This window comes from Meriones unguiculatus, chromosome 15, assembly GCF_030254825.1.
Source record: "Meriones unguiculatus strain TT.TT164.6M chromosome 15, Bangor_MerUng_6.1, whole genome shotgun sequence".
Taxonomy (NCBI): Eukaryota; Metazoa; Chordata; class Mammalia; order Rodentia; family Muridae; genus Meriones; species Meriones unguiculatus.
In genome coordinates, this window is record NC_083362.1 from 54,060,555 (window position 1) to 54,079,446 (window position 18,892).

An 18,892-nucleotide genomic window follows, 5' to 3' on the forward strand; every position below is an offset into this window, starting at 1 on the left:
GATAGTAACACATGCAATACATATGTTTTACCGGTGACTACAAGGCCAGTGAGATTGCGCAATGGCTGATATTTGCCATGCAAGTCTGGTGACCAGCGTTCCACACTCAGAGCCTCCGTTAAGGTGGTAGAAGAGAATGAACGCCACAAAGTTGTCTTCTGGCATCCACAAGTAAGCTGTGCCCACGAATGTGCATCACACACACACAGACAACAGTGCATTATAGTAACACGAGGCACAGCTGGGCCATGAGGAAGCCAAGGCTATACTTGTGCTCAAACCCACAAGAGAGCCTCCTTCCTTCCTTCCTTCCTTCCTTCCTTCCTTCCTTCCTTCCTTCCTTCCTTCCTTCCTGGTTGTGTTTGTTTTTGGATTTTTTTTTTTTTGAGACAATTTTTCTGTGTAGTCTTGCCTATCCTGGACTCACTTTGTAGACCTGGCTGACCTTGAACTCACAGAGATCCACCTGCCTCTGCCTCTCCAAACACTGGGGATACAGGTATATGCCACTGTGCCCAACTAACTCCTTTCTTAATTTATCCCCCAATGAAATGTGTAGTTATAAATTTTCAAAAGTAAAAAAAAAATGTGGAACAGTTTTCTTCACAAAAAGAAAGAGGAAGGAAGGGACTAAGAAAGAAGTAAACAGTTTCATTCCTGCCTGGTAACTTTTCTTTGTAGATTTGATTAGATATATGTTTTAAAAATAGTTCTCTTGCTATGCAAAGGCAGGATGATACACATTTGAGGCCTTCCCTTCTCTGAGGATAAAGGGAGAGGGAAATGGGAGAAGAGGAGATAAGAAGAGGGACTGGGAGGAAAGGAGGGGAAGCTTCCAATCTGGATATAAAGTAAATAAATAATTAGTGAAAAAAATGACTTAAATATAAAATTAAAAAAAATAGTTCTATTGGACCAAGGTGTATGTTTGTCATTTAGGTATCATTAGTGACGTACAGAAATCACTTATGGAAAAATAATTTAGAGACCTTTAGAAATAATGATGCTGGTTTAATTTTATACAGTAATCAGAATTAGAATGGAATTTCTCTATGGATCCACATATGGGGCTATGTGACACCCACTTGTGAGGAGGGAAAGGGTAACAGCTGAGGGTTCAGTTCTCAGTGGCAGCTGATGACTGTCCAAATCTTCCAAGCGTTCCTTATATGGAACTGAACCATTTGCTGTGATTTTTTTTTTTTTTAGGGGCTTACCAAAGCTCAGGGGAATGACAGAAGACATCAGAGACACCGTGACTTACCATGTGGTTAAGCTCTGCCACATGCTAACCCATTTCTATTTGATTTGGACAGGCTAGCTATCTTCGTTTTGAAACTCTTGGCTTAGGAACTGAAGCAACCCGCATTTTCCTTCATTTTCCTGGCTTATATGACAGCCTCGGATATACAGCCACTGACGGGGCAATGGTTGTAACTTACACATACTGCTCAATAGTTTTAAGCCTGACATATATTACAGTACGCACCAGTGGCATGGTATTACAACTGGCTGGAAGAGAGCGAATCGATTGGAGTTCATTCCTGTTCTCTTGGAAAACTGACCAGAGTGTTGGAGAGAGGATAAAAATGGGGTTCTGGTAACACAGAGTTAGAAAGACTGACTTCTTGTCATTGATGACAGCAACTGTGTGTCCACCAAAGCTGGTTTAGACAGCAGTCAGTTGTAGCTGGCAGGCAGGATGGCTGATCGTGCTGGTTTGGAGGAGCTTGCGTGGCCTCAGGGAGAGATGTGGGGCCTCAAAAAGCAGAAAGCCATTGCCAAGCAGATGGAAAAGGTGGTGGCCAAGTGCATGAAACTGGAGACACAGCTGGGCCTTGGTGAAGTCAGACAGAAGTCTGTATTGAAAACCCCCATGGGTACAAGGAACTACATTCCATGGAGGATGGCAGTTAGGAGATGGTATTTTATGCCACCATCCACTGCCTCAATGCCGTGGAGAAGTGACTGATACCTGTGTTTGAATGAAAAGGAACACTGGTACAGAGATGATGTCAGACATGTGTATGACATAGATCCTTAAGGATCAGCTGCTGTCTCTTCTTTATAACCTCACTATGCCTTGGCTCCATGCTGGGCAATGAATAAGCATTAAGCACTACCACATAGCTAGGGTGCATTGCTGGTTTAACCCAACTGTGACCCAACGCCATTATGGAATTTTGACATTGCTGGCCAGTTTGACACTCCGATTCCTGATTCAGAATGGCTGAAGACTGTGTGTGAGATTCCAAGGCCGCTTCAGATAGGCAACCTCCTGATCACGGTAAATGATCTCTTCATCCTTCATGAGACGTTTGCTTCCTGTGGTGTTCCTGATGGCAAGGTCTGTGCCTTCAGCTCCCTAGTGGACAAACTAGATAAGGTATCCTGGGAGGAAAGGAAGTAGAAGATGGTGGAAGGGCCTTGTACCCGAAGCAGCTGAGAGCACTGGAGACTGCATCCTGCAGAATGCTGGGGTGTTCTCCTCTAGGATGCTAAACTGTCCCCCAAACAAGCAGACCTTCAAGGGCTTTGGAAGACCTAACATCACTTGAGTACTTTGCCCTACTTGACGTCGATGACAAGATCTCCTTTGACCTGATCCTTGCTCTAGGGTTGAACTATATATTATACTGGGGTCCTCGATGAGGCAATGATGCTACAGACCCCAACCCAGGCAGGAGGTAAGGCTCTAGGTTTGGACTATATGACAGAAGAGCTGCTGATGTACATAACAATGGGTGATTAGTCGAGTTTGACCCCAAAGAATGCAAGGTGCCATGCAGAGGGATCAGCTTCGGAGTGTCTTCTCCATTGTTAAGCAAAGATTAGAGGCTTTGGAGCAGTGTTTATCAACCTGTGGGTCGCCGCCCCTTTGAGGGATGAATGTCCCTTTCATGGGGGTTGCATATCAGATATCCTGCCTATCAAATATTTACGTCTCTATTTGTAACAATAGCCAAATTGCAGTTATGAAGTAGCAATGAAAATAATTTTATGGTTGGGGGTCACCCCAACTTGAGGAACTGTACTAAAGGGCTGCAGTATTTATTAGGAAGGTTCAGAACCACTGCTTTGAAAGAAAAAGTATGGATCACAGACACACAGGTGCCTCTGACATCTATCTGCACAGAATCAGCTGCAGGAGGAGAGACTGAAGCTTGTCTCAGAGCTGTGGGATGCAGGGATCAAGGCTGAGCTTCTCTACAAGAAGAACCCCAAATTACCGGATGAGTTGTAGCACTTCGAGGAAAGAGGCATTCATTAGTGGCCTTCACTGGTGAGCAGGAGCTCAAGGATGGCGACATGAAGCTCAGCTCAGTGACTAGCAGGGAAGGGGTGTGTGTGCAGAGAGAAGACCTTCTGGGGGAGATGGGGAGTAGAACAAGTGTCCCTCCGAACCTCCTGAACTGAGTGAACTCACTGAGGAAGCAGGGCTGGCATTGCTTAGGCTAAGACAAAACCGCACATGTACTTAAATAGTTTACATACCCCTGTTCTAGCAGAAGACTGAGGGATGGTCAGGACGGAGGCTTCTTGTCTTATTTTGCTATTATTATCTTGTTGTTGGCCATCACTGGCTAGTAATCATTATCGTCATCATCTTCATAGCAGCCAGGCACTACACTTTCTTTGTATGTGGCAGCAGAGTCTAGGGGGGTTACTTTTCACGTCTCTGCCTCCTAAGCTTCTGGGATGGACCTGAGATGAGCTCACTGCAGAGTCACACACCTGATGGGACAGTCGACTCCTTACAACCTCTCACCAAATGGCTCATAATTGGGTTTAATACCAGAGGAAGAAAGCGGTTATAAGTGAAAGGTGAGGAGAAGATTCTAGGCAAAAGAAGTAAGAAATGTACACTACTCCTCACAGGGAGTTATGTGCAGTAAATGTGGTTAGTTTTGGAATATATAAAGCAAATTAGAACAATATAGCTTGAAAATGGTGGGATAAGATGGCAACTTGAAGTGGCTGTGCCAGTTCATTTCTGAAAGCTGGGGGTCGGTGAGAGAGAGAGAGAGAGAGAGAGAGAGAGAGAGAGAGAGAGAGAGAGCAATACCAATTACCCAGCAGACTGGAAGGCCGGTACAGTGGCAGAATTTATTTTAATTTATTTTAATTTTATGTTCATTGGTGTTTTGCCTGCATGGACATCTGTGTGAAGTTGTCAGAAGCCCTAGAACTGTAGCTACAGACAAGTAGTTTTGGGAACTGAACCTCGGTCTACTGGAAGAGCAGCCAATGCTCTTAACCGCTGAGCCATCTCTCCAGTCCCACAGCGACAGCAATTTAAAAAAAGTCATTTTGAGAGCACAAAATAAATAATGGATGCTTACCTGTGGTTAGCAAACTCCTGTGAGGAAAGAGAAGTGGGGAAGAGGAAGGACACTGATCAGTCAGGATGAGAAATTAATTTTTTTTTTCTTCTCTCAATCAATCACTCAGGTACCCAGACATGTGTGCATGTAAACTCATGGGAATACTTCCTTAAAGCATAGATATGTATTTCGTATCTTCCTGAAGAGTGGGGCTATTAAAGGAGCAAAGTCAAGTCTTCTTGAGACAGAGCTCTTGATAGAGGTCCTTTGTTCATTCTGGGAGCAAAGTTGTTGGCTAATGAAAGAGTATGGTGGTGTAGCACTACTTTTTAAAACTCTACTTTATTTGGGGTATTTGTGCCTCTACCTCCTTTCCCCCAAACCCCCAACCCTAGGTAGGACAGAGAAGCTCAGTGGTGGAGAGGGGAGCGCAGAACCCTTTACTTCTCTGGGATGTTTAAGGTTGGGGTCTTTGGGGGATATACCAAAGTCCATCAACAGCAAATGCAGACAGCAGTCTCTTAGAAGCTGCTGTGCCCTGAAGCGTTTCTCTCCGCCTGTCTGTCCCGAACTGCCACTCTGTCCGTCTCTCTGGTCTCTCCAAACTGCCACACACCACAGGCCAACACCACAGGCATTTCTGGGCATTCTTTTATCCTCAGAGCCCTAGCTCTGTGTAGCACTAGGCACGAGGTAGGACATTATCAGCTGGCAAAAGCCACATCTCGCACGAGATAAGTATCAGCAGTGGACAAACTAAAGCCCAAACAAACTAAAACCCCACACTTGGGATTAAAACAAAAAAACATATTTACATAACATAATGGAGTTTACAAAGAAACCAAAACTTCCGTTACATGGTGGTTTCAATGAGAAATGTCATGTGCCTCTTCCCGCATACCTCCTCCCTCCAGAGTTTCCTCAGCTATTAGAACACTGGTCCAGTTTCTTTCCTAGTCTGATCTGTCTGCAAATCACAGTCTCCATTTGGATGAAATCTACATGGGGATCACATCTTATTATTGACTTTTCCCCTTCATGATTCTGAACATCCTGAGCTCTACTGGGCAAAATTTGTTAAACCACACACTATTCCAATCTCAATTTGTCTTCTTGGGAATCAGACCATATTTGTGATTGATCCAGATAATGATTATGTAGTTCATACAAGCCAAGCTCGAAGCCACAGCAGGCGCTGAACGGTTGAGCTGTTCCAGATTAGAATATTTGCTAGGGAGGACTGGCTTGCTACTGACTGTTGGTGTGATGATGGTAATTGTTTTTCGCTTCAAGGAGGCTGACATAGAAAGCGAGACAAAGAGATCAGTGTCTGTATTTTTTCAGTGAAAATTTCCATAGTGTTTGTTTGCTTTGAAAAAATGTAGTCTCAGTATTAACAGTCACCCATTAAAAGTTAATGCATGCTGTCTCTTCTAATCCTACAGTAACTCCCCTAGGCAGGTATCATTTCCACTTGCATCAAGAGATGCAAAGCAGTACGTTATGTACCTGCAGGAAAAGAGTCTAAGTCCAAAACAGAACCAAATTTCAATGCAATCCAAACCCTAAGCTCTTAACTATTGCTTCCTATTGGCCAAAGGAAGGATAATTACATGTGAAAAAAAATTGTGGGTATGATGTGTTATTCACCTGTAATAGAATAAAATAACATGTTAGCAGGATGGCAAGGGGACTCAGTGGGTTGAAGCGTTCCCTGCCAAGCCCGATGACTTGAGAGTTTGATCCCTGGACCCCATGTGACGGAAAGAGAGAAGCCACCAACGGTTGTTCTCTGATCTCTATGTGAGTGTGCACCCTCATATAGCAGGCAAATGAATTGATAAAAAACCAACGTGTCAGCTTAGACTCATGATTAATAGGTTATGTTTCAGAGGAAACGGGGCTCAGGGAAGAAAAGGACTTCTGGAGTACTACGAGCGTCAACAGCAGAGATCTTGGGTGTAGTGGGAACCAGGATCTGGAGGAGCACACAGTGACCAAGTGATATCTGCCACACACTCACTCACCATTCAGGAAAAAAAAAATCATACATGTGATTGTCCAGTGCCGGAGGACTCATGCGGAACTTAGAGAACTCCAAACAATGGCTAATGAGGCTGGGTTTCCTCCATCTTCTACTTCCTTGTGTCTAAGCTCCGCACAGCTCTCTCACCGTGTTGGCTGTGTGTTTGTCCTTACCTTCTCACTCAGGGAAGTATCCTTTGCCTGGGATACTTTCCAGGGCACCTTTGGTGGCTGCCATCTCAGATCATTTAGTTTTTAATCCACATGTGACGTCTTTAGAAAGACTTTGTCTTAATTTACGCATCCTCCCAATGTGTTGTTATTTAGCACAGGAATTACACTTTTTTCTTACGGTCCTTATAATTTTCATTGTTTTATCTATTTCTTTCCTGATACGCTTAGGGAATAGGCTCTATGGTGCCTGGACTCATCCATCAGATTCTCCGTGGAATCTTCAGTTCTCAACACATAATGACCTCAAAGCAACTATTTTTCCTCCTCCTACGACATGGACGAATGGAAGTTACAAATTTTGGCATTTATTATAATTAAATTGCTTGCAGTAAATGCTTTTCAGCATTTAGAAGAATTGGAATCGCTAGGCAAGAAAACTGTTGATGAGCACATAATCAACTATGGGAACCTACTCTAAGAATGAGGGCCTTCAACATTATTTACAGAAGGAAACTGACTTATCCTCCCAGAAAGAGAAAAGGGAGCTTGAAAGGAATTGTTATGCGGACTCATTATAAAGAGAATAGTAATAAGCTGCTCTTTACAGAGACCAGCGGTGATGAGTAAAAGGGTGTCCAGTTAAAAATAAACCATATTAGCTGGGGAGTGAAGATCTTCCAAGAGTGTTCTGAAGTGTTGTTAACTATCCCTGTTTAAGAATAGGTGGGTGCTTAACCTCTGACTTGATGAAGAACTGGGATGAAGTAATGTATTTTTTTTTCTTTTTTTTAATATTTGCATGCCTTTCATCACTAAGTTTTTAAGCAACGTTGTTTCTTTAGCACTCAATAAATTCAATCCCCGGGTAACGAGGAGAAGGGAGTTATTTTTCTCCTTTTACAGTTACCGAGTTACGGGTCGGTCAGACCATATCCAGGGCATCTGTCTGGGACCAGTGCTCAGGAATGTTGTCTTGTGGAGGAGATAGTAAGCCCTGTGGAAAAGGAGTCAGCCTGATTCTTGGCATGGTCAGCTGCTGCTTTTCTTGGAGGCGGGGTGGTGTAGTGTTTCTTAAGGAAGGACATTTATAGTGATTAAAATTGCTCAGAGCTTGCTTCATTGTGTAATTCTGGTACTGTAGTATGTAATTCTGGCAAGAAGAAGGGAGTAAGAAGGGGACAGAAAATCCCTGATGGTGGCATGGAAGGGCACACAGTGCAGATGCCACCTCAAGAGGGGCCTGTGGCAGTAGGAGAGGGGGCGCTGGTTGGTCAGGCTCTTGGTCAGTAGTCCTTGTTTACCTCATCCCCCTAAAAAGAGTGGAGAGAGCAGATTCCAAGGATGGCGACTGCTCATGGGCTTCCTGTCATTCCACAGTTCTTAAGCAAGTTCCAAGAACCAACTGGCAAATGAAGCTTTTGAAAGTGAGATTGTCTTTCTGAAAAATAAATTAAAAAAAAAAATCTTCCAGAACAAAATGATGAAGGCATGCCTGCTAAACACTCATCTACTTTAAAAGCCGGCAGTTCCATTTTTTAGGTGTATGTATGCTCTACGAAATATGCACATCCATAGCAACATTATTCATTGCTATGTATAACCGCAGTTCATTAAAACGTCTACCTCGAGTAGTATATATGAATATGGCATGGCACATTCATCCAGTGGAATACTGGATGCCGACGAAAATGGACAAATCACAGGCAGATGAGACAAGGTAGGTCAAGCTCACATAGTTTTGAGTTAAACCTTTATAAAAGCCAGCATATCCCGAATGACTCTATTCTCATAAAATTCAAACCCAATTAAAAGTAACTGATGACCTGCGAAGACAGGAAGGGGGAGCCCCCTGGAGAGAAGGGTGGGTATGAAAGTTAGGGTTAGGATTGGGGGGGGGGTTGTAGGGACTAGTGATCATCCGCTTGGTGATGATTTACCACGCTTTATGCCCATGAATTTGGCACATTTCTGAAATGTATGGTATAGTTTAGTAAAACAGTCAGTAAATTTAAGAAGCTGCCTTCAGAAACAAACAGGGCACTGGACAGAATCAGGAGGTGTCTGTGGGGGTCCTGTTTTCCAGCATGTGTTGGGGGCTTCAGAGAGCATGGGCATGACTGTCTCCATTTTGAGAACAAGCACAAGTATAGGAGCGAGAGTAGCCTGCTGCTGAGCATTTCATTTTTTCTTGTCAGCATGAGGGTTCTCTAAATCTGGCCCAGGAAAATATCCATGTCTTCAGGAGCCCCTGCTATTCGACATTGGGCATTTTCAGGAAACTGGTGGCCTCCGTCCTTGTGTTATACGAGGGAATGGCACGCAGGGTGACAATATGGCTATAAACCGGCATCAGGATTTAAAACACATGAAACACCTATTACCTTGAATTAGGAGCTTCAGCCTGAGGCCTAGCTCTCCAGCTGGCCTCATACAGTTTTTGTTTTTTAAATTAAATAACCTTGGGCTTTTCTGACAGGAAGTTGAGACTGTGAAGGACAGGGAGAAGGCGAAATAGAATGGCTATGTCCTTTTCTACGCTGTTAATGAGACATTTATAGTCAAGAGCAAGTAGACACATTGATTCTTGTCAGGTGAGATTCTTTACCGAGTGAAAACACCCGCTGCCCTGGAGGTGAGGCCGCTGGGAAAGCTTCATGCTGCAGTCTTTTGAATGAACAGATGGAGCCTCTTCCAAAGGTGGGACTTCTGACTCATCCCAAGTATGGATTGAGGTTCTCCCTGGTGCTCTTTGCCCATTAGGACTCTTGTAGCTTCAGTGCCCTTCAACCTGTGTCCTGGCTTGCAAGGTGCATTTTCCCCTCTTCCCTGGGATGTGGAAAGGAAGAATTTGGGTTGCTGTTTTTTGAAATGGACTGTGTATTTCGCAAGTCCCATTTCAATAATCTTCTAGAAAAAGCAATGCTGAATTTAGGATTGGAAAGGGCAATACAACACGGCTAAATAAATAGCACACAGTCCCCCAGCACCTGCTCGCCTGCAGTGTTACAATGTGATTTCTGGGCCCTACATTTCCTCTCTTTTCTTAAGCAAACAGAATCTAAAAGGGCTTACACAGAGACAGAATTTTAAATCTGAACACTCAGGAAACCAGGTCTCTGAAATTCTAAAGCTGTGGTGTAATCCCTTGAGAAGCACAAACTTTTCAACTAAACCCTTTACTCAGTCCAATCATTCATTGTTCAGTTTTGTTTTTATGCCTTTGGTTTTCCTGCAAATTTTGTCTTTTGAGAGGCATGTCTGTTCTTGGACTTTTGTCCCATTTCAAGGCTGAGCTCTGCCATCACCCATCCTCAGGAAATCATCCTCAGGGCTGTGGGTCTAAAATGCCAAGATGATCCAATTGTGGAAGAAGACTTTTCAGGGAATGAGGAATGAAGAGACAAGGGCCAGAGCAGTCAGTTCCCATGTTTGATATGACTTCCTTTTCCCCTCACATTGGAAGCCCCCCTCCTTTTTTTTTTCTTTACACGAAGAAGACAGAAAATATGTAGAACAAATCTTTTTATATGAGTGAGCTTATTTTCAAGTTTCTTCTCATGAGTTTCTCTACTAATATAGTTTTTTTTTTTTGAGAGAATTAAGGAGTAAACAAAAGGATTGTTCTTGTTCTCTCACGAAACCAAGAGCTGACTTTGTACCGTGACTTACATAAACAATGGCCAGCCTTCAGAAATGCACATTAATTTTAGTAGGGAAGAATTAACTATGCTATTAACTTTTACCTTTCATAGAGGGGCAGCCCATCAGCCTTGAAGCTCACTCAACACAAGCCAGATCATTCTTCTGCCTTCATCCATCAATAGTTTTATCCCGTCTTCTCGGATTTAAAAAGATGCATTTGGTTAGATTTATTTTAATCATTAACTTTAATGTCTAATATACAGAATGGGAATTTTCAATTCTGCTTCTACTTTTCTTACTCAAAATTCATTACAAAAACTGTTTTATAAAGGCATTCTGGTATACTTGATTACCGTTACTACACTTACATTATGCGTAATTGTAAAATGATTTTAGAATTTAAAAGAGAGCTGTAACCAGACAAAAACCTACCTAAATTATCTTACCGTAAGAGCCTCAGAGATCCTAAGCTTCTGGGCATCAAGTTGGCCAGGGAAGCACAGAGCAGCATTTGGTTAGCATCGGAATGCTACTTATAGCTGGGCATGGTGGCCGGTGGACCTCTGTGAGTTCGAGGCCAGACTGGTCTACAAAGCAAATCTAGAGCAGTCAAGGTTACACAGAAACACTGTCTCAGGAAAAAAAAAAAAAAAAGCTGTTTATTAGGACTTGGTAGCTAGGCTTCACCAAAGAGAATTTGCATATCACTTCAAACAAATTGAGGTTAGGAACTTTCACCCACTGCTTTGGGGATGATAGTTTCATGGGATAAATGCTTTGTAGATTAATTTGACAATATCTAGTGGAGGTGAAATGGCATATATTTCATAGGCTATTAATTTCAGGCTCAAGTATATAAATTAGGGATGCTCAACCATGGGAGCATGGAAATATGCATTGCCAAAGTTGGTGATAGATTTGGATGTATACAAGGTGAACACACAATGGATAACAACATAAACCACTGAAAATATGAACTGTTGATAAAACTAATTCAATGCAATAATCTTAAGGGTCAAAAATGAATAAAATAGTATAACTGAGACATTTTACATTGAAAGAGTAAAAGCCAATAGCAGAAGAATATATTTATGTAAATTTCAATATATAACACGTCGTTATATTACTTAATATTAATGTTTCAGTCACAGGCATATCCAATCAGTGGCCAGAAGGCCGTGCATATACCTGAGGATTGCTATGAACATGGCCAAACCCAAAGTCTTCAACTTATTTAAAATATTATGAGGTTTTTTTTTTCCTTTTGTTTTGTTCTTATAGCTGACACTGTTATATCACAACACCAAGAGATTGGAAAGTCTGTGTATAATAGTATTAATAAAAACAATACAACTTAATCAAGATAGTTTCTTTGTATGAGAAATAGAGAGCTAGAGGGAGAAAGGGAGATTGAGGAAGAGCGGGAGAAAAGAAGGGAGCGTGAGACAGAGAAAGAAAGAGAGAGAAAGAAAGAGAGAAAATGATTAAATGAGGTCTAGAGTGTTAACTGGAAGAGATTTTGTGGGTTTTTTTTGTTTTGATTTGTTTTGTTGTTTTGTATGTCTGTCTGCTTGTTTGTTTGAGACAATGTCAATGAGACTTTGTGTCAATGAATCTATGCCTGGCTGTCCAGTACTCACTATGTAGACCAGGCTGGCCTTGAACTCACAAAGATCCATCTGCCTTTGACTTTCAAGTGCCAGGATTAAAAGTCAAAAGAGTTTCATTATATTTACAGTGTTTTATTTATTGCATTAGACATCTATATGTGTATTTGTAGATTTTTTTTAGAAATTTGAAAATATCCATGGAGTGCCAACCTGTTCCCCGTATATAAGAGATGTAAGGTTATAAAAGTGGTAAAGCTATGTACACCAATTTTATGCAATATTTTTAACTGGACTTTGCATAGCTTTCATATACACTTCACTGACTTTTCTTTTGGACACAATTATTTTGTGAAAAGCCACATGTAACCTTCCTTCACTTTCCTCATTCATCCCATCAGGAGATGTTGGGCCTACTATCTAGCTTGGCTATGACTTTTGACTTAGATATAAAAATGTACTCTTTTCATTCGCCTTTTAGGATTGCAAATAGGAGGAAAAGCTGTGGCGACACAGGGAAGCAAGCTTTTCCTCAAGAAAAGGCACAGCCGCTGTATTTCTTGCCAGTCACTATACTTAGTGACTTGTAGATTAAATTTCTTCTGGAGACTTGGAATTTCCCTACCATGAGGATTCCACTCTTAGTTGGAGACATGCTGTTGTCGTGGATACTTGAGATTTGCTACCCAGGAATGATTGTCTTACTTTGCATTCTAACATAAAACAGCGAGTTGTCTATGTTCTCAAGGCAGCATCAGTGATTGCAGAGTGAACATTTCAGCATCCGGTTGTCAGAAAGAGCACACGAACAACACAAACGCTGCTTGGACATCCATTGAGGTGTTGGCTCTGCCCTGGGCTGTGTGCTGGAATCACCTGGGGAGTTGTTAGGACTCCGTAAATAGACCTGTCCACTAAATAGTCAAGGACATTTCAACATGAGTTGTACTTCCATTTTTATTTTCTCGGAGGAGATTCCTTAAGTATTGAGGATAGCATTTGATGAATGACAGTTCTGAGACTATTTTTAATTTCCTTAACTGGCTCAGAAAGCATGCTCCCTGTTCCATTCCCACTCCCTGGTTGTTTGCACCTCTGCCCTCTGCCCTGAACAGCTGTGAGCTTGTTCACTGAAGATAGACTTTCCCTCTGAGCTTATCAGGTGTTATCTTCCCGACACTGATTTTGGGCAATTGTGCATGTGTGTGTGGGGTTCATCTCATGATGTTCACATCACTTTAGGTTGAATTAAGTTCTTCTGAGCTCCCCACCCCCCGGGAGGCTTGAGACCAAGGGCTGGCTTCCTCGTTCATCTGCTCAATCAATATGGAATTGGACTGATTTCTGCTGGGTATGTACAGCCTTAGAGGAAAGATTCCAGCTACCATGGAAAGATATCAGACTGAAAATAAAGTGCCTAAGCGTGTGAGGAAAGTGAGAACAAAAAGAAAAACTTGATAAGTGTTTTGGTTTTGTTCGTTTGTTTGTTTTGTTTTTAGGATTTTGTATTAGCTCAAAGGTCAAGCTTGGAAGTTTGAATAAGACCACAATAGGTTCAAATATTAGAATGCTTACTCCTCAGGGAATGGCACTACTGGGAAGTGTGGCCTTATTGAAGCAGGTGTGGCCTTGTAGGAAGTGTGTCACGCGGGGTTGGGCTTTATGGTTAGAGGCCCAGTGGTTCTCTCTCTTCCTGTTGCCTGCTGATCCAGATATAAAACTCTCAAGCTACTTGTAGTGGAAGTTTGGGTTATGTTCTGTGGGTATGGCTTTGCTGTAGTCTCAAGTGTGGGGTGTGGGAATGCTGTATCCATAGCTGATAGCAGCCTTGTGAGAGGCAAGTAGCCTTTGTCAGCTGATAAATAGCCTTGGAGAAGGCTTGAGATGTCAACAAGAAACTGTCTCATGGTGGTGTGGGGGTTATGGTTTTGGCCAGCTGAGAAACATCCTTGTGTAGACTTTAAGAAGGTATAAATAGGAGCCCACAGCCCGAGTGAGAATGCTTCCCATTGCATTGCTCCTAGAGAGAAAAGCTTCAGAGAACTATTTGTGCTGCTTTCGCTGTTTGGCTGGATGGCTGGTATCCTGACAAAGAGCAGAATTACCCCAAGGGACTATGTCTAAAGAGGTACACATTCCTGTACCCATTAGCCTTCTTTATCTCCTACCTAAGGTTGGTGGGTTGGAAGGCATTTAAGAACCCTAACTAGAGTAGGTTTTAAAAAAGCAAAGCCTACAGCTACTTCTCCAGCACTGTGCCTGCTCTATGTGCTGCCATGCTTCCCACCATGATGGCAATGGGCTAAACCTCTGAACTGTCAGCCAGCCCCAATGAGATGTTTTCTTTTGTAAGAGTTGCCATGGTCATGGTGCAGCAGAATCCTGACCGAGACAGTTAAGATACAAGGCCCAGGAGCACGCCACAGCAGTCAGAACAGGTGAGAGACCTGCTTGGCCTTGGACCGCCCTCATGCCCTAGATCCTAGATTCCATTCGCAAAGACCCAGTCCGCAGCCCCACCCCCACCCCACCCCAGTCTCCCTCCACTGCTGTGGCCCCTGCCCGAACTCAAACGGATTCCAGATTCCCTCTGCTCAGGTGCAGGCCAACAGTTGGAAGAACAGGTGAGTGGCCCTCCTGCCTGTGAAACTGCCCCACTCCCTAGATTTGGTTCTGAGCGACTCATGCCACTGCCTACACCCTCCACTCCACCACCTTCCCCTACTGCTGTTGTGCCCCAGCTCCCAACTCTGGCTGACTTCTGCTGCCCAGGAGCAAGACAAGCCAGTCAGAAGACTGGTGCAGGCTATGACAGTTTGAAGAGCAGGTACAGGCCAAGCAAGCTAGAAAAATAGAGAGGTGAATTAGGCAGAGACTCCCTGCAGGATCAGATACCACATCGGCCTCCAGAGCTACAGATGGGCGGCTTGCCAGTGGACCTCCCCTACTCTCTTGGTGCCCCCAAACCTCACTCTCCTCTTAGCACCCTACCCCAGTCCCAAACTAGGGCACAGACCCTCTGTTACAGCAAAAGCCAAGCTAGTTGCCAGACGTACAGCCCCAGTATGGACAGAAACTTCATACTAGATCAGAGGTCATGCCAGCTGCTAGAAATTCAGGTCACAAAGACCAGAAGACCAAAGAAGAAACAGAAACCAAGGAGCAAAACACCCATTCAACAAAGAAAAACTCAGAAATTAATTGTCACTTAAACCTAAAAATCTTCCCAAGCCCAGACACCTAGATGCCAGTGTAAGAACACAATTGACAATAGCCAGGGCAATATGGCACCATCAGAGCCTAGACACCCTATGACAGCAAGACTTGAGTATTCTAACAGTGGATGCACAAGAAAACATCTGTAAAACCAACTCTACGAAGATGATGATGTCCTTAAAAAGGAAATGAAGAAAATCCCTTAAAGAAACTGAGGAAAAGACAAACAAAAATTTAAAGGAAATCAAATAAATCCCTTAAAGAAGTTCCAAGAAAGCCAACAAACAAACAAAGAAACAAACAATCAAACAGGTAAAGGAAATGAATAAAATTATTCAAGACCTGAATACAGAAATAGAAGCAATAAAGAAAACAAAAACTGAATACTTCTGGAGATGGAAAACCTCAGTAATCGAACGGGAAATACAGAGGCAGGTATCACTGAAAGAATACAAGAGATGGCAAAGAGAACCTCAGGCACAGAAGGTATGATAGAAGAAACTGGTGGCACCAAGACAACGCCACAGGACCACTGTGTGAGTCACTGTGACTCCCAGAGCTGCATCCGAGGCCGCGAAGAAAAGCGGTACCTACAGAGTGGACATGTCCTGACGTGTTCACGTCTCGTCATTGGCCTGTTGGCTAATTTCCCTAGTTGTGGTGGTAGTTCAACCACATCACTAGACGACTCTATGTTGAATCACAGCTTCTCTGTGTGTATTTAAATTTTGACAAGGAATTTATTTCCTTTGGAATCTTTGGGTTGGACAAACATTTAACCATCCTACCTGTCAAAAGAAGACGTCATTGCTGATAAGGTGCTTGTAGGCAATACCATGATGAATGAGCAAGTCTGTGATGGAGAGAGAGAAGAGAAAGAGAAGCAGAATGGTTTGTCCACTATGAAGAAGAGGTGGTGAGGAATAGACTGATGTGAATAGTCTATGTGGCCTCCTGAAGCCAAATTCATTTTATGAGGTCACAGTCACCCTGATACCCAAACCATACAGACTCAATAAAGAGAGAGAATTACAGACTAATGTCCCTCATGAAAATATACTCAATAAAATACTCATAAAATGAATTCAAGAACACAACACAAAGGCTAATATCCAAATGATACAAAGAACTCAAGAAACTAGACATCAACAAACCAAATAATCCAGTTTTAAAAAATGGGGTACAGATACAGACAGAGAATTATCAACAAAGGAATCTCAAATGGCAGAGAAACACTAAAAGAAATGTTCAACATCCTTAGCCACCAGAAAAATACAAATCAAAATGACTCTGATATTCTGTCTTACACCTGTCATAATGGCTAAGATCAAAACCACAAGTGACAGCTCATGCTGGCGAGGAGATGGAACAAGGGGAATACTCTTCTGCTGCTGGTGGGAGTGCAAACTTGTACAGACACTTTGGAAATCAATATGGAGGTTTTTCAGAAAATTAGGAACCCACCTACCCCAAGACCTAGCAAGACCACTCCTGGGCACACACCCAAAGGACTCCCTATCCTACCACAAGGACATTTGCTCAGCTATGTTTATAGCAGCTTAATTCATAATAGCCAGAAACTGGAAACAACCTAGATGTCCCTCAATTGAAGAATGGGTAAAGGAATATATTTATACCGTGGAGCATTACTCAGCTATTAAAAACTATGACATCATGAAATTTGCAAGCAAATAGATCAAAGTAGAAAAAAAATCTTCCTGAGTGTGGTAATCCAGAGCAAGAAAGACAAACGTGGTATGTTCTCCTTTATATGTGGGTATTATCTGTAAAGTAATGGAGAACCATGTTACAATCTAAAGACCCAGAGAAGCTAAGTAAGAAAAGAGAGCTTAAGGAAAAGATGCAAGGCTCTCCCTGAGAAGGTGAAAGAGATTAGATTTTGTGGATAGACTGGGGGACGTGAGTAGATGGGGTTGGGAACAGGAGGGATCAAGTGGGGAGGGGAGGGAAGAAGAAAATACTAGGAGAAACAGCTGGAATTGGGGAGCATTTTAGGGACAAGCTAGAAACCTATTGCAATGGAAACTCTATGGAATCTATGAGAAAAACCTTAGCAAAGACTCCTGGTAGTGGGGACACAGAGCCTAGCCAGCCATCTTCTGTAGCCATACAAGGCCTCAGGTGGAAGGATTGGGACACCAACCCAGCCCCAAAGCTGCCAACCTACAATTTGTTCTATTAATAAGGAAAAACAGTTAACAACCTATATAGAAAAATAAACTAAAATATACATAAAAAATTAAAACTAAGACAAAAAGAAGTACAAGGTTTCCCTTTCTTTCGAATCTCAGATAGAGAAAGAGAGGAAAGATTTAGCAAACATATAGCGTCTTTTGTTTTCTAATTTAAAAGTTACTATTAGCTCATTTTGATGGTTAGTGTTAATGTCAGTTTGACAAAATATAAAATCACCTGTGACATATGGCTCTCAGCATGCGTGTGGTAATTACATTGATTATGCTATTGGTGTGGAAAGACTGCCACTGTGGGGGCACTATTTTCTAGACAAGGGATCCTGGATGGGATAGAGCAGAGGAGGGAGTCATCCATTGCTCTCTGCTAAGTCCAGATGCAAAGTCGCCGGCTGTCTCAAAGCTCTTCCTGCTGTGACTTCCTCAACCAATAAGAAAAAATTTCTGTGTGAAGTGTTCGTGTCTTTGTTTAATTCTTCAGGCATTTGTCTAATTTTTTTAACATAATGATATATTGACAGTCATAGAAACAGTGGCTCAATTCCATCTATGAAGGCCACATAAACATTGGATACACATGTACATGATGCTTTGGTATGACTGGAAGATGACAGGAAAACAAGGAAGTGGTTACTGCCCATGACGATGTGGTACAAGAGGTAGATTCTTGAGTAGCTAAAATCTAATGCAGGCGAATTGAGTCTTCTTCAGTGATATAAGTGAATTTAGTTGAAGGGATAGGAGGGCAAGAGATTAATTATGAATGAAGAAAACCATGGATTTGGGGCTTTCAGAGAACACCAAGAAGGCTGTTAACTCAAAGTGAGTCATAGGCCTGAAGGTAAATTACAAAGCCATAAAACTCCCAGGTGACATCAGAGAAACCGGAGTACTTCAGTAACGTTTCAGATATAACTCCAAAAACATTTCCGTGAAAGATCCTGTTGGTAAGTTGGAGTTCACCATAATGAAGGATGCTTTCTCTGAAAAACATATGGCAAAGAAAATGAGAAGACATGGCATGGAGGAGAAAATATAGATGCAAAGGCAAATCTGATAAAGGCCTGATGTCCAACGCACCCTAAGAGCTCTTCAGCTCCACGCTCACTTAAGTAGATGCTAGAAACCAATGAGAAATCTCAGCACTTGCCTTTGAATATTGCCCAATAAGTTAAAACTGCTCTCAGAAATACAATCTTTAAAAAAGACACGCTGATATTGATAGGCCAAGGTGGTAATGTCCCAAGTTCAAGGCTAGTCTAAGCTAAAATTTAGTGAGATCCTATTTCAAAAGAACAAGAAAAGTGTTTGAAGAGATGACTTAGTGGTTAAGAGCACCGATTGCTCTTCTGGAGAACCTGGGTTCAATACCCAGCACTCACATGGCAATTAGCAGTCATCTATAACCCCAGTTCCAGGGCATCCAATGCCCTCTTCTGGTCTCCTGTATGCAGGAAAAGCACCAACACCCTTAAACTTATAACAACAAGAATAAAGAGGGCAGGAGATATAGCTTAGTTGAAAATCACCTACCTCTCATGTGTACTTAAAGGAGAGAAGACACACAGACAAAGACAGATTGATGGACATATTGATAGACACACACAGAGACTGAACTATAACCAACGATGTGAATTCTCCTGCCTGTTCTAAACTCAGACTTGTCTGAAGGATTTATCCACATTGATAC

The 18,892-nt window shown here is 42.4% G+C and overlaps 1 pseudogene; it reads left to right on the forward strand.

Annotated features, from left to right (window-relative positions):
* Positions 1 to 1,702: 1,702 nt before the first annotated feature.
* Positions 1,703 to 3,417, forward strand: LOC110560008 (histidine--tRNA ligase, cytoplasmic-like; annotated as a pseudogene).
* The last annotated feature ends 15,475 nt before the right edge of the window (positions 3,418 to 18,892 follow it).